Here is a 13,334-nt window from a genome sequence, read left to right on the forward strand (position 1 = left end):
TCTACCCAGAAATCTTTGCATGAAACAATTATGATGTCAGGGGATGTAGCCTAATATGCAAATGAGTCCGTGATGGGCTTTTTTCTACGGAAGAAGCCCTGATAGGACTCAAACTGTTCTGCTGCTTCAGACCAACATGGCTGCCCACCTGGATCAAACAACCACTTAGGAAGCCTTCATGAAACACCTATGTAGGGAAGGTTACATCTTAATTTGTAGTGCTCGGTTTTGAGGTTGACTTCCCTTTGGATCAGGTTCCCTTTGGTCAGGTTCCCTTTGGATCAGCCGCCCTGAGCCTGCCTAGGCGGGGAGGGCGGGATATAAATAAAAATTTATTATTATTATTATTATTATTATTATTATTATTATTATTATTATTATTATTATTATTATTATTATTATTATTATTATTATTCCCCTCCGGCATTGCAAATGGATTTCTCAAAATTCAACTACGGACAAGAGAAATTTGAGACCTAGCAAGGGGGAAATCACATTCTCTGTTGCCTTGAAAAATAAGTCACTGTTTAGTTTCTAGAAATCAAATGCTGCAGTTGTCTATTGTATTGGACGCACCGTTGATGGATCACTGCAAAACCATGCAGATCTTTCCAGGTTCTTCCCCAGCCTCAAAAGTTAATTTTTGTTTCCATATTTCAAGGTAATTGAGGAGGCCAGGTTCCATCTCAGGGGAGAAACCGTAAAGCAACTTTCCCAATTAAAAGCTGACAGCATTTGTAGCAGTTGGCTGCCAACTACATCAAATGCCATCCAAGCTAAGAGATTATTCTCAGTGGCCGCAACTTGGCAGATATGTGGTCATCTCGTTCCTTTCTGGGGCTACACAGAACTCAAGTGGACCAGAGTTGGGGGATTTTCAGAACTAATTTTGTAAACTCATATTCAAGGGTTTGACATGATTTCAATGATCAGGTCAGTTCCCCAAAAATTAAATGCATGGCCATAAAAGCAATTTGGAGCTGAAATAAATTCATTAACCTCCTTGCCCCAAGACATTAGTGGAATATAAACACAGGCGATTAACAGAATGTGTTATTTATGCTTATGCAACTCTTCGGGAACGACTCCTTGCAAATCCAAGTTCACTTAGAAGAATGAAATATAAAAGTACATTCTCCCATTGACAAATTTCCAGCTCAGGAGTCGGGGGCATATAAAGTCACCATTCAGATATATATAATTCTCCTATTTTGCAGCCAGAGACAGATGGGTGTCGAAACATGAATTAATCTTTTCAATGCATCCGCGAGACACATGAGTTGATCCGCAAATTTAATTTGTAGCCAGCATATATGCACGAGTTCAGTTTTAAAAATGGATTTTTATTAGCATCTACATAAACGTTCCACTTCACGACAGCAAAAATAATCTTTCCATAGGTATGGAATAACCGGAGCATTCCTCTCAGACTTTCATGGCCTAAATGAGGACAGTTAATGTCTAAAGGTAGAGGAAAGCGATTATAATGAAGTATTAATTTATATGTCCAAACGCAAGGGAAGCCAGACTGCATAAACATTTATTCTAAACACAAGGGACGGCCTGCCAACGTATCATCTGCATTTCTGTCCCACCACTAACTATATCAGTTGCCACATTGGGATACTTTCAGACTGTAAAGCTTGTGGAAACATCGTTACCTGTCTTACACCTAGTTGGACTAGCGTTGCCAGCTCCGGGTTGGGAAGTACTTGGAGATTTTAGGGGTGTAACCTGAGAAGGGCAGGGTTTGAGAAGGGGAGGGACTTCCACGGGATACAAATGCCATCATCACCATCAGCCTGTATTGGCATAAAAGAAATCAGTTATACAGAATAAAAGGATGACCAAGTTATACAGAATAAAAATTACCCATTAAAAAAAAAAGTACAGTTAAAATTTAGAAACATCGTTATCAATTAAAACTACGGCGTATCACGGTGGCCAGAAAAATGAACTTGGCTACTATTTCAGTGTCTTTCGGGGAGTAACCACTCAGGATCCTACAGACTTTTAAGGCATCCGAATAGCCGCCTGATTTCTCCAAAATGGGATGCAGTCGTGTGTTAAGAAGCTGTGAATATAACAAACAGTGGAGCAAAACATGAGGGACTGTTTCAACGGCTGTGTGGTCACAAGGACAGAACCTAAGAGAGCAGGAAAGTATGGCAGAGGTCTGAGCATTACCTCTACATACAGGTTAAAATGGATTAAAGGATAAAAGGAAGTACTTCTTCACCCAAAGGGTGATTAACATGTGGAATTCACTGCCACAGGAGATGGTGGCGGCCACAAGCATAGCCAGCTTCAAGAGGGGTTTAGATAAAAATATGGAGCAGAGGTCCATCAGTAGCTATTAGCCACAGTGTGTGTGTATATATGAATTTTTTTTTGCCACTGTGTGACACAGAGTGTTGGACTGGATGGGCCATTGGCCTGATCTAACATGGCTTCTCTTATGTTCTTATGTTCTTATCTAGCGAGAGAGAAAGCTCTTCAGTGCTGGGGTGTCAATAAAGGGGAAAAGTACGAAGCCATTCCCCCCATGGTGAGAGGAATCTCAAAACACAGTGGAGGACAAGTTTTATTGGCCAGACTGTATAATTCCTGACGTTAACTGTCCAGAAGTCTACTTTTAACTTGGTAAAATGCTGCCGAAAATGACAACATGGACAATGATTCCAGGGATAGGCCCAAAGACTTGATTTGCCCTGCAATATACTCTGACCAGGTGGACAATTTATATTCAGAGAGCGTATGATGGGACAAGCTCCCAGGTTCAGAGAAATAGTGAAGATGGAGCCATAGAACAGGAGTGGGGAACTTTTGGCCTGTGGGCCATTTATGGTCCTTGAGATCACTTGGTCTGGCCCTCAGGGATTGCTGGGCAGAGCCAAGCCACGTGGCGTCCTCTACAAAAAAAAGTCCTGGATCTAGGCATTTACCTGGGGCGACAGGCCAGGGGTGTGTGTGTGTGTGTGTGTGTGTGTGCCAAATTAGGCTCTCCCCACATGACTTCAAATAGAAAAACAATTATTTGCATTAATTTTGCTGGCCTGAATCGTTCTCCCTCAGCGGAGCACTGTTTTTTAAGCTGATAGTTTTAATATGGCCCGCAAATGATGTTAGAAATATCCAAATGCCCCGGGCAGAAAAAAGGTTTCCCATCCCTGCCACAGAGTCTACCTTCCAAAGCAGCCATTTTCTCCAAGGAAACTGATCTCTGTCATCCCAGGAGACATCCAGCCACCAACTGGAGATTGGAATATTCACAAAAACCACCGGTCAACAATAAAGATATTCACACTCCCAATGGAGCCACAGCCACTGTGAGAGCAGCAGAGGTTTAGAGCATGTGAAACAAAGTTACTGTGGCTCCAGAAAACAGTGAGAAAAGAGGCTGACGAAGTGCGAGACAAGCAAAACCGTGAGGACTCCTTTCTATACGGTTCCTCCTTATTCTCTCCATTACAAGGTCACAAGCGGAACTTTTAAGGACTCCACCCTACAGCGCTGACTCATGGATTTTGTTTAGGTCGTGTTCTTTGTAGAAATTTCAAAGTGCATGAATTGGGGGAGTACAAATACCTTATTGTTCCTTTGTCTTATTTTGTCTAATATTTGCACCAAATCAAGTGCATGTACACACATTGGGAGTGTGAATATCTTTATTGTTGACTGGAAGTTTTTGTAAATATTTCATTTGTACATCGGTACCAGTTACTTATATTGTACCACCTGGAGGTTGGCAACCCTAAATTGGGCCATTCATTCATTTATTTAATTGATTTATACCCTATGCCCTCTCCCCAGAGAGGACTTGGGGTGGCTTACAACATTAAAAATACAATAAATACAAATAAAAGCAATAAATAGAACAATAAAACTAATAAAAATATCTAGCCTGTTATTGTCTACCCCAGTGGTCTTTCTAGACCTCCTCCTGTACTGTTCAGCCTGCCAATTACAATCCTTTTCCTAAGCTGTGCTCTTCATGCCTCCATCTGCAGGGCTTTTTCAGTGGTGGCACCACATCTTTGGAATGCATTCTTGCTTACGTTCACCTTGTCCTTGAGGGGCTGCACCAAACTATCTGTTTTTTTTCCGCCAGAGTTTTAACTGAATTCCATCTTTTAAAGCCGCTTTTGTGGTCTTGTTCTAGCCCGAGAATGTAATTTTAAGACCATTGAATGTTCTTTTCTGCTTGTTTTTAATGCTGACAATTCTCACATTGCATTGGGAATTGGATAAACATATGGAGCAGAGGTAGATGTAGAGTAGATGTAGATTTAGATGACGACGATGGTGTCTACATCCGCTATCGCACCGATGGCAGCCTGTTCAACCTTAGGCGACTAAAAGCTCACTCCAAGACAATGGAAAAACTTATCCGAGAGCTACTGTTTGCTGATGATGCTGCACTTGACTCCCACTCGGTATTAGCTCTGCAGCATATGATGTCCTGCTTTGCAGAGGCTGCCAAGCTATTCGGCCTAGAAGTTAGTCTGAAGAAGACAGAAGTTCTCCACCAGCCTGCACCCCAGGAAGATTATCACCCTCCTTGCATCACTGTGGGTGAATCAGTTCTGAAGACAGTCCAGCAGTTCAGCTACCTGGGGTGCATCATCTCCTCAGACGCCAAGATTGACAAGGAGATTGACAATAGACTGGCAAAGGCAAACCGTGCATTTGGCCGACTGCATAAAAGGGTGTGGAGCAACAAGCATCTGAAAAAAGGCACAAAGATCAATGTTTACAAAGCGGTTGTGATGACAACCCTCATCTACGGCTCCGAATCGTGGGTTTTATACCGTCATCACCTGCGACTCCTTGAGCGCTTTCATCAGCGCTGCCTTCGCACCATCCTCAACATCCACTGGAGTGACTTTGTGACCAACACTGAAGTTCTCAAGCGGGCGGAGGTTACAAGCATCGAGGCATTGCTGTTGAAGACGCAGCTGCGCTGGGCAGGGCATATCTCCAGGATGGAAAACCACCGCCTTCCCAAGATTGCCCTATATGGCGAACTTTCCACCAGCCATAGAAATAGAGGGGCACCAAAGAAGAGGTACAAGGACTCCTTGAAGAAATCCCTTGGTACCTGTTGCATTAACCATCACCAGTGATCTGACCTAGCCTCAGATCGCAAAGCATGGAGGCACACCATCCACCAGGCTGTCTCTTCCTTTGAGAACGCACGCATAGCTGGTCTTGAGGACAAAAGGAGATTGAGGAAGAATCGTACTGCTACAGCACCAACCCCAAATCAGACTTTTCCCTGCAGCCACTGTGGCCGGACCTGCCTGTTCCGCATTGGTCTTGTCAGCCACCAGCGAGCCTGCAGCAGACGTGAACTACTGCACCTTTCTTAAATCTTCGTTCGCGAAGTCAAGCCGAGAGAGAGAGATGGAGCAGAGGTCCATCAGTGGCTATTAGCCACAGTGTGTTGTTGGAACTCTCTGTCTGGGGCAAGTGATGCTCTGTATACTTGGTGCTTGGGAGAAGCAACAGTGTGAGGACTTATAGTGTCCTGGCCCCATAGATGGACCTCCTGATGTCACCTGGGTTTTTTCGCCACTGTGTGACACATAGTGTTGGACTGGATGGGCCATTGACCTGATCTAATATGGCTTCTCTTATGTCTTGGGCAGTGATACTCTATATTCATGGTTTTGGGGGACAACAGTGGGAGGGCTTCTAGGATCCTGGCTCCACTGATGGACCTCCTGATGGCACCTGGGTTTTTTTTGCCACTGTGTGACACAGAGTATTGGACTGGATGGGCCATTGGCCTGATCCAACATGGCTTCTCTTATGTTCTTATGTGACACAGAGTGTTGGACAGGATGGGCCATTGGCCTGATCCAACATGGCTTCTCTTATGTTCTTATGTGACACAGAGTGTTGGACAGGATGGGCCATTGGCCTGATCCAACATGGCTTCTCTTATGTTCTTATGTTTGTGAGCCATCATTAAGCAGGAGGAGGAATATATATTTTCTAAATAAATAATTTTAGAAAATAAATACTATTTAGAAATACTATTATTGTCAGTGTTTTTGAAGACAGCAACGGCAAGAGTTTGAAGCTCAAACCAACATGGAGCACAAGGGCATCACCTTCCTATCTTGTTTCCACCCAGGGGGGAAATTCTAGCAGGAGCTCCTTTGCATATTAGGCCACACACCCCGGACGTAACCAATCCTTCAAGAGTTTACAAGGCTCTTTTTTCTAAGCTCCAGGAGGATTGGCTACATCCGGAGTGTGTGGCCTAATATGCAAAGGAGCTCCTGCTAGAATCCCACTCCTGTCTCTCTCCACTCATGTCGAAGCCAAATGCCGGTGTGAAAGGGAGAAAGCAGCCCGACTACAAATGTTAAGAAATATACCTTCACCTCCCTGTAAGCAAGAGTTCTGCTACATTACCAGCACCTTCCATTTATTTTCAGGGAGATGCATTTTGTATAATACACTTTTATTTTGCGTAATTCCTCTGTTGGGCTGCTGCCATCTAAAATAAACGTTGTGTTAATAAATCTTGTTTGAATGCAACATTTCAAGGAAATTCCCTCTTGCTTTCCCTCTTCTAAGGCGCCTTTCCAAGAATTCTTTATGGGACGATCATGATTTAACGGGAACGAACAGAGGTGTGTTTGAGCATCACAATTTGGCCTGAACTCATAACATTGGCGTGTTTGTGTGACTGTAAGGTGATTGTGAATGTCCATTAGAGCAGGGCTCTCTGCAAACATTCGGCCATCGGGGGAAGCCATCCCCCGCTAAGCCATGTGCCAAAGAACCCTCGGGGATCTGCCGCAGGACAGAGCAACCTTATGGCCTGGCCTTCCTACATGGCAGCTTGAAGTGGAAGAAGGAATTGAGCTGCTCCACTTTGCAAACGTTGGGGTTCCCTCTGGGGTTCTTGTGCAGCAGGACTCCTGATTGGCTCCTGGAAATTTGACTGGCTGTCCAGATTTTTAAAAACAGGGTTGGAAAAAGCTGCCACCCCAGCACGAGACTCTTCACAGTGTGACTGAAAGTACACTATGGCAGCCATCTTGAGTTGTTATGCCTCTTGAAGCAGACATTTTGAGCCAGCCATTTTGGGGTTGCTCTAGGGTCGCCAAGTCCCTCCACCACTGCGGCAGGAGACTGTTGTCTCGTGTGCGCTTTGCACGCGCAGCACAATGATGTCACCTGGAAGTGATGTCATCATACCAGGGACATCGTACCAGGGACACTCTAGGACTTGTGATAAAACTCCATGGTACCATAGAGTTTTACCATGCATCCTAGAGTGCCGCTCTGTGGATGCACTAGGATTCACAATAAAACTCTATGGTACCATAGAGTTTTACCATGAGTCTTAGAGTGTCCACAGCGTGATCATGTTGCTTCTGAGTGACATCATCATGCTGGAGATGGCATGGAGCGACGGGTCTCAAGAGTGGGGATCCCCCGCAGCCTGCTCCCTGCCAGCGGGTTGGGGCCCTCCAGGCTAGGGGATCCCCCGCCCCTTGGGGGAGCTTGGCAGCCCTAGGACACCATCCTGGGTCCAAATTCAAAAGATGCCCACAAAAGTTGGGATCCTGAATTTGCTGCCCACCGATTCCTTTCCAACTCTTTTTTAAAGAAGTGTGTGGGGTCAGGTGGGGCTTTTGTCCAGCAGGGCTTCTGACCTTCCATTGCAGAGAGGATTTCTTGTGCAGATCTTTCCTTTTAACGTTGCTTTGGCGCCAGCTGCCACAACAGCCCAAAAGTCTTCGCTGTGTCACTGAAGGGAAACTATGTGCAGACAAGAAAATATTTTAAAACGATATTTTTATTTGCTAAGGTGTTGGCGGACTAGTGCAAGACAACTTTGTCAATGGTGCATCTCTTCACAGTATAGCATGACTTTCAGAAACTGCTCACACAGAAGGCTTATACATTAGACCAGGGGTGTCAAATATGCAGCCCGGGGGCCGAATCAGGCCCCCAAAGGGCTCCCATCAGGCCCCTGAGCAACTGGCTGTCATCTGCTTCCTTTTCCCTCTCTCTTGCTTCCTTCTGCATCTCTGCTTGCTTTGCCAGGCTTACTGAATTGCACAGGAGCTACAGAGCAAAACCTCGATTTTCTCCATTGGTTGAGGCTCCTCCTCCTCCTGGTCCCCTGGGGAAGGAAGGAAAGAGCCAGAGCTTCCTTTGCCCAGTTTCCTGGATCCCATGGGAGAGATACAAAGAAAGCACCTTTAAGACCAACAAGTGGAAATGTTTTAAGCATGTTTCATTCTATTTTGTTTTTAAAAGAACCTGTTTGTGTCTGTTCATATCTCTGCTACCTAATCTTAAATAGGTGCACACATGGCCCAGCCCAACATAATCTCGTTTATGTCAGATCCGGCCCTCATAACTGTCAAGTCTGCTGTATTTCTTATGAACATGTTGTCTAACTCTGGTTCAGAAGTAAAGGATTCTGGGCTTGTACTGAACACCGATATGCTGCTAGCTACCTCTCCCTCCCCTCTCTTCTTAGCTGTGCCTTTGTTGTGTAGTCTGCTTTGAAATGCTGATATGTGAACAAGATAGTGGAGCCTTCTCAAGCCGGGTGTCTGTGGGAGTGCGAAACACCAAGGCCTTGGCTTGGGAACGAGGGAGTAACATCCTAGTGCGAAAATATACTGCATAGAGTGCCCCGCCCGTAGGAATCCTTTGATCTATACCTTAAAAACTTGGTTAATGTCTATGTACCCCAGTCCTTCAATCTCTATCATGGTCTTCAGCTCTGCTTTCAATAAGCTAGCAACTTTGTTTCAACCAAAGACTCGTTATTGAATCCAGCCGACTTGACAATAACAAAGGAGTTTGACACCTCTGCATTAGACATCAACACAAGGCCAGTTGACCAAAGTTTGGACAACTGCATAGAATTTATACCAACCAGACCACTGGTCCATCACGGTCAGTATCGCCTGCTCAGACAGGCAGCAGATCCCCAGGGTCTCAGGTAGAGACTACCTGGCCTTTTAACTGGAAATGCCGGGGATTGAACCTGGGACCTTCTGCATGTTAAGCAGAGACTCTACCACTGAGCCACAGCCCCACTTCATGGCTCTCCAGGGTCTCAGGCAGAGGTCTTTCCCGTCACCTACTACCTGGCCTTTTAACTAGAAATGCCGGGGATTGAACCTGGGACCTTCTGCATGCCAAGCAGAGGCTCTACCACTGAGCCACAGCCGTTCCCGCACTGAATCACAGCCTCTTGGTCCTCTTGCCAATCATGCACTGAAAGTAATGTTCATAATAAGAGCTTTTGTTTTAGCAGGAACACACAGGAACGCAGCTCCAGATGACTTGGTGTCAGGGGTGTGGCCTAATATGCAAATCTGTTACTGCTGGGCTTAAGCTACAAAAAACCCCTGTGTGAAACAATGGTGATGTCAGGGTGTGTGGCCTAATATGCAAATGAGTTCCTGCTGGGCTTTTTCTCCCCAAAAAAGCCCTGTTTGTAATACAACATCAATTGAATCTTGAAAGTTCTTTGTGTGCTTGTCTGTATCTGAGCCTTTATCTTCTCTTGATTGTTTTTTTGCAGTTCTTGTTTGGGGGGGGGGCAAATAAAAATAAGATAGGTCTGCTTATCCTATAAGGACAGTGGGTTGAGAGAAAGATGACTTGCCAAATTTTGTCTGATGAGTTCATGTCAGGGGCAACATTTGGACAAGGGTTTTCTTGACATAGCTCAGACATTACATTCCGCTGGGTCTCAGTGATGTGATTAGAAGGTCCTTTTATGAAGGAGAAATACCCCAGTCAGCCGCTCCCCTTGCATAGGTGTCCACACAGAATTACAGTGAGTAAAAATTCTGAGTTAACTTATACAAACTTTTCCAAATGTGGGGGTGGTGATGTCTTTTCCGGAAAGCTGTGTTATTGTTTTGGCCCCAAATTGTTGACATTAACACAAGGCCAATTTACCAAAGTTTTGACATGTTTGCACAACTGCATATAATTTATACCAAAAACTTGACTTTCAAATGAACTTTCGTCTTCTCGGCAATTCAGGGGTTTTTTTTCTTTTCGGTTGACTGTTCAAGAATCGCGAACCCCCCCCCCCTCCCGCCCCCCCAGAAAAGCTCGTTACCAATTTAAGTCGCCCCCTTGAAGAAGCTCCCAGTCAACTAGATAATGAGTGTAATTTCAAAGCCTTAGCTGAAACTTCCTAACAGGTTATATCCATCAAAAAGCTGATTTGACTCTCATGCCAGATGTAACACTTTGTCTGGGAAATAGCAATCTTCAAATTAACACCCGGGAAAAGCAATCCCATGATGCCGCTATTCCCCTGTTAAGTTTATTTTAGAAGGCTTAATAAATGGAATTTAAATCAGGGTGGCACCATTCCTGCACGGCATTGATTGATTATAAAAATAACTCCAATAAATCTTTACCACACCTTATAAGTTGAAACAGTCATTATGACAGACGGCAATCATATTTCGAGTCCCAAATACAGTGAATTATTAATTATATTAAAGGTGGGAAATGCCAGAGCTTTCTAATAAATTCAGAACTCATTTATGGTGGGGGAGCAGGTGAAAGTTTTTGCCTTTCCTGGGAGTGTTTCCTACTCCCTAAATACCATCAACCCTTCCGAAGGATTCTCACGATCTCTGCTTACATTTTCAGTCTAAAACTGCTGTGCATTTGTCCAGTGCCCCACAGAAAAGGGGCTGAAATTTATGGCTCAGAATAGTCTTAAGCAGGGGTGATTTCGTAGAAAAAGAAGTGCTAGAGCTCATTAGCACTACTCATTTGCATAACTCATTTGCATACGCCACACATCCCTGACATCACCGGAAGGTTTATAATGTATCACAGAAGGACATGTATTTCCTAGTTGTAGGCTACCTAATTGACTTATCAGCATCAATCTATACAAGTCAATTAGGTAGCCTACAACTAGGAAATACATGTCCTTCTGTGATTTGCAAAAGCACCAATTGGCAGGGAACTTTATTACTTTTTCTAGCTATCCAGACCGAATGGCCAAGCCACACTGTTTTATCAAGTGACCACAGCCAGTTTGCACTCTTAAACAACAAACTGCTTGTATTTCAGCCCACAATACCTGACCCCCTTGCCTGATGACGTGTGCTTAGAGAGCACACGAAAGCTTACGTTCTGAATAAAACTTGGTTGGTCTTAAAGGTGCGACTTGACTCCTGCTTTGTTCAGTCACCGGAAGGTGATTGAACATCAGCTCAGCATCTACCTTAAAATGCTTCTTGAATTAGAATGGCCGTAACAAAACCTTACTCCCATTATACTGTTTAAATTACTTTCTCCTACGTGGCCGCAGTGGCATGAGGAAGAGAAGCCATGTTAGATCAGGCCAATGGCCCATCCAGTCTGTGTCACACAGGGACAAAAAAAAAAAAACAGGTGTTATCAGGACGTCCATCAGTGGGGCTAGGACACTAGAAGCCCTCCCATTGTGCCCCCTCAAGCACCAAGAATACAGAGCATCACTGCCCCAGACAGAGTTCCAAAAATACACTGTGGCTAACTAGTGGACCTCTGCTCCAGTTGTTTATCCAGTTCCCTCTATGCTTGTAGCTGCCACCACCTCCTGTAGCAGTGAATTCCACGTGTTAATCACCCTTTGGGTGAAGAAGTAATTCTTTTTATCTATTCTAACCTGCCTGCTCAGCAATTTCATTGAGTGTCCATGAGTTCTCGTATTGTGAGAAAGGGAGAAAAATACTTCTTTCTCTACCTTCTCTATCCCATGCATAATCTTGAAAACTCTATCATGTCACCCCTCAGTCGTTGTTTCTCCAAGCTAAAGAGCCCCAAGCATTTTAACCTTTCTTCATAGGGAAAGTGTTCCAACCCTTTAATCATTCTATCATTCCCCGTTTTTGCACTTTTTCCAACGCTATAATATCTTTATTGATATTTTAATATTTTAATTTACCCTTTTTAATGTACCCTTTTTTTCTAATGGCAGACTAGAATGTATTTCTCTTTTAGAACAGTGTATCAGAATATTTTGGTTTTTTGTGTTGACATACTAAAATAGGGATATTGGCGGTTTATCTTATTACATATACTAACCCATCTTCCACTATATTTTAATGTATTCTTTTTTCCCTAATGGCAAACTAGAATGATGTTATAACCTCTTAAGATACTAATGCCCTCCATTTAAACCCACAACTAATGAAGCCAGAACGACACCCAGATTTATGGCACTTCACACCTATGACATGTCTGCTTTTTATCACCCTCCACTGTTGCTACAGCCCAGTCAACAATACCAAACAAACACACACCCCAATTTGGGATTCTTTTAATCTGCTAAAAACATTCCCATGGCTCTACATACCAACTCACTGCCCACTATATTTAAAGGTGGCTTGTCATTCCAATTTTGTCTGATGAAGTCTGCTTAGAGCATACGAAAGCTGACATTCTGAATAAAACTTAGTTGGTCTTAAAGGTGCACTTGTCTACTGCTTTGTTCTATTGCTTCAGACCAACACGGCTGCACACTTCGTTCTATCTTTTTTGACATGTGGTGATCAGAATTCTACACAGAACTCCAAATGTACACAGTACTCCATTGATTTATACAGGAACATTATGATACTTATTTGGTTTTGGTTTCCTTCCCAATAATTCCCAACATAGCATTGGCCTTTTTCATTGCAGTCGCACACTGTCTCGACATTTTCAGTGAGTTATCTACCATGACCCCAAGATATCTCTCTTGGAAAGTCTCCACCAGTTCACACCCCATCAACTTGTATTTGTAGCTGGGATTCTTGGCCCCAATGTTTGCATTTGGCTACCTTGAACCTCATTTGCCACGTTGACGCCCACTTGCCCAGCCTTGACAGATCCCTTTGGAGTGCCTCACGATCCTCTCTGGTTCTCACCACCCTGAACAATTTAGTGTCCTCCACTACCTTGACCACATCACTGCTTACTCCCAACTCATTAATGAACAAGTTGAAAAGCATCAGACCCATGGATCGCCCACTAGGCAAACTAGGCGGTTGCCTAGGGCGCCGAGAGGGGGGAGAGGCAAATTGGGCTCTCCCTCCCCCTCCGGTGCCCCAGGCAAGAGCTTAGCTTGCCTCCCTCCCCCCCCCCCACCGCTGCCACCGCTAGCCCCGTTCAGACCACCGCCACTGCCCGCTGCCCCCTGGCACCACCCTCCGCCACTCCACTCCACTCGCCTGCCTGCTGCCACTAAAAGCTTGCTCCCTTCCCCCTGCTCACTGCAACTAAAAGGAAGCTCTGCCAGCTTCACAGCTCACGCCTGTGTGTTTTGTCTCTAAAAGCGG

The 13,334-nt window shown here is 44.5% G+C and overlaps 1 protein-coding gene and 1 non-coding gene across 2 annotated transcripts in view; one reads left to right on the top strand and one right to left on the bottom strand.

Moving 5' to 3' along the window:
- Nucleotides 1-13,334, top strand: part of LRMDA (leucine rich melanocyte differentiation associated) — a 1,409,701-nt gene that overhangs the window by 845,994 nt on the left and 550,373 nt on the right. The gene's annotated exons all lie outside the window — the stretch shown is intronic.
- On the bottom strand, nt 9,011-9,082 carry TRNAV-AAC (transfer RNA valine (anticodon AAC)). Its single transcript has one exon. It is a non-coding gene; the product is annotated as a tRNA-Val (tRNA).

Source organism: Heteronotia binoei, chromosome 4, assembly GCF_032191835.1.
Source record: "Heteronotia binoei isolate CCM8104 ecotype False Entrance Well chromosome 4, APGP_CSIRO_Hbin_v1, whole genome shotgun sequence".
Classification (NCBI taxonomy): Eukaryota; Metazoa; Chordata; class Lepidosauria; order Squamata; family Gekkonidae; genus Heteronotia; species Heteronotia binoei.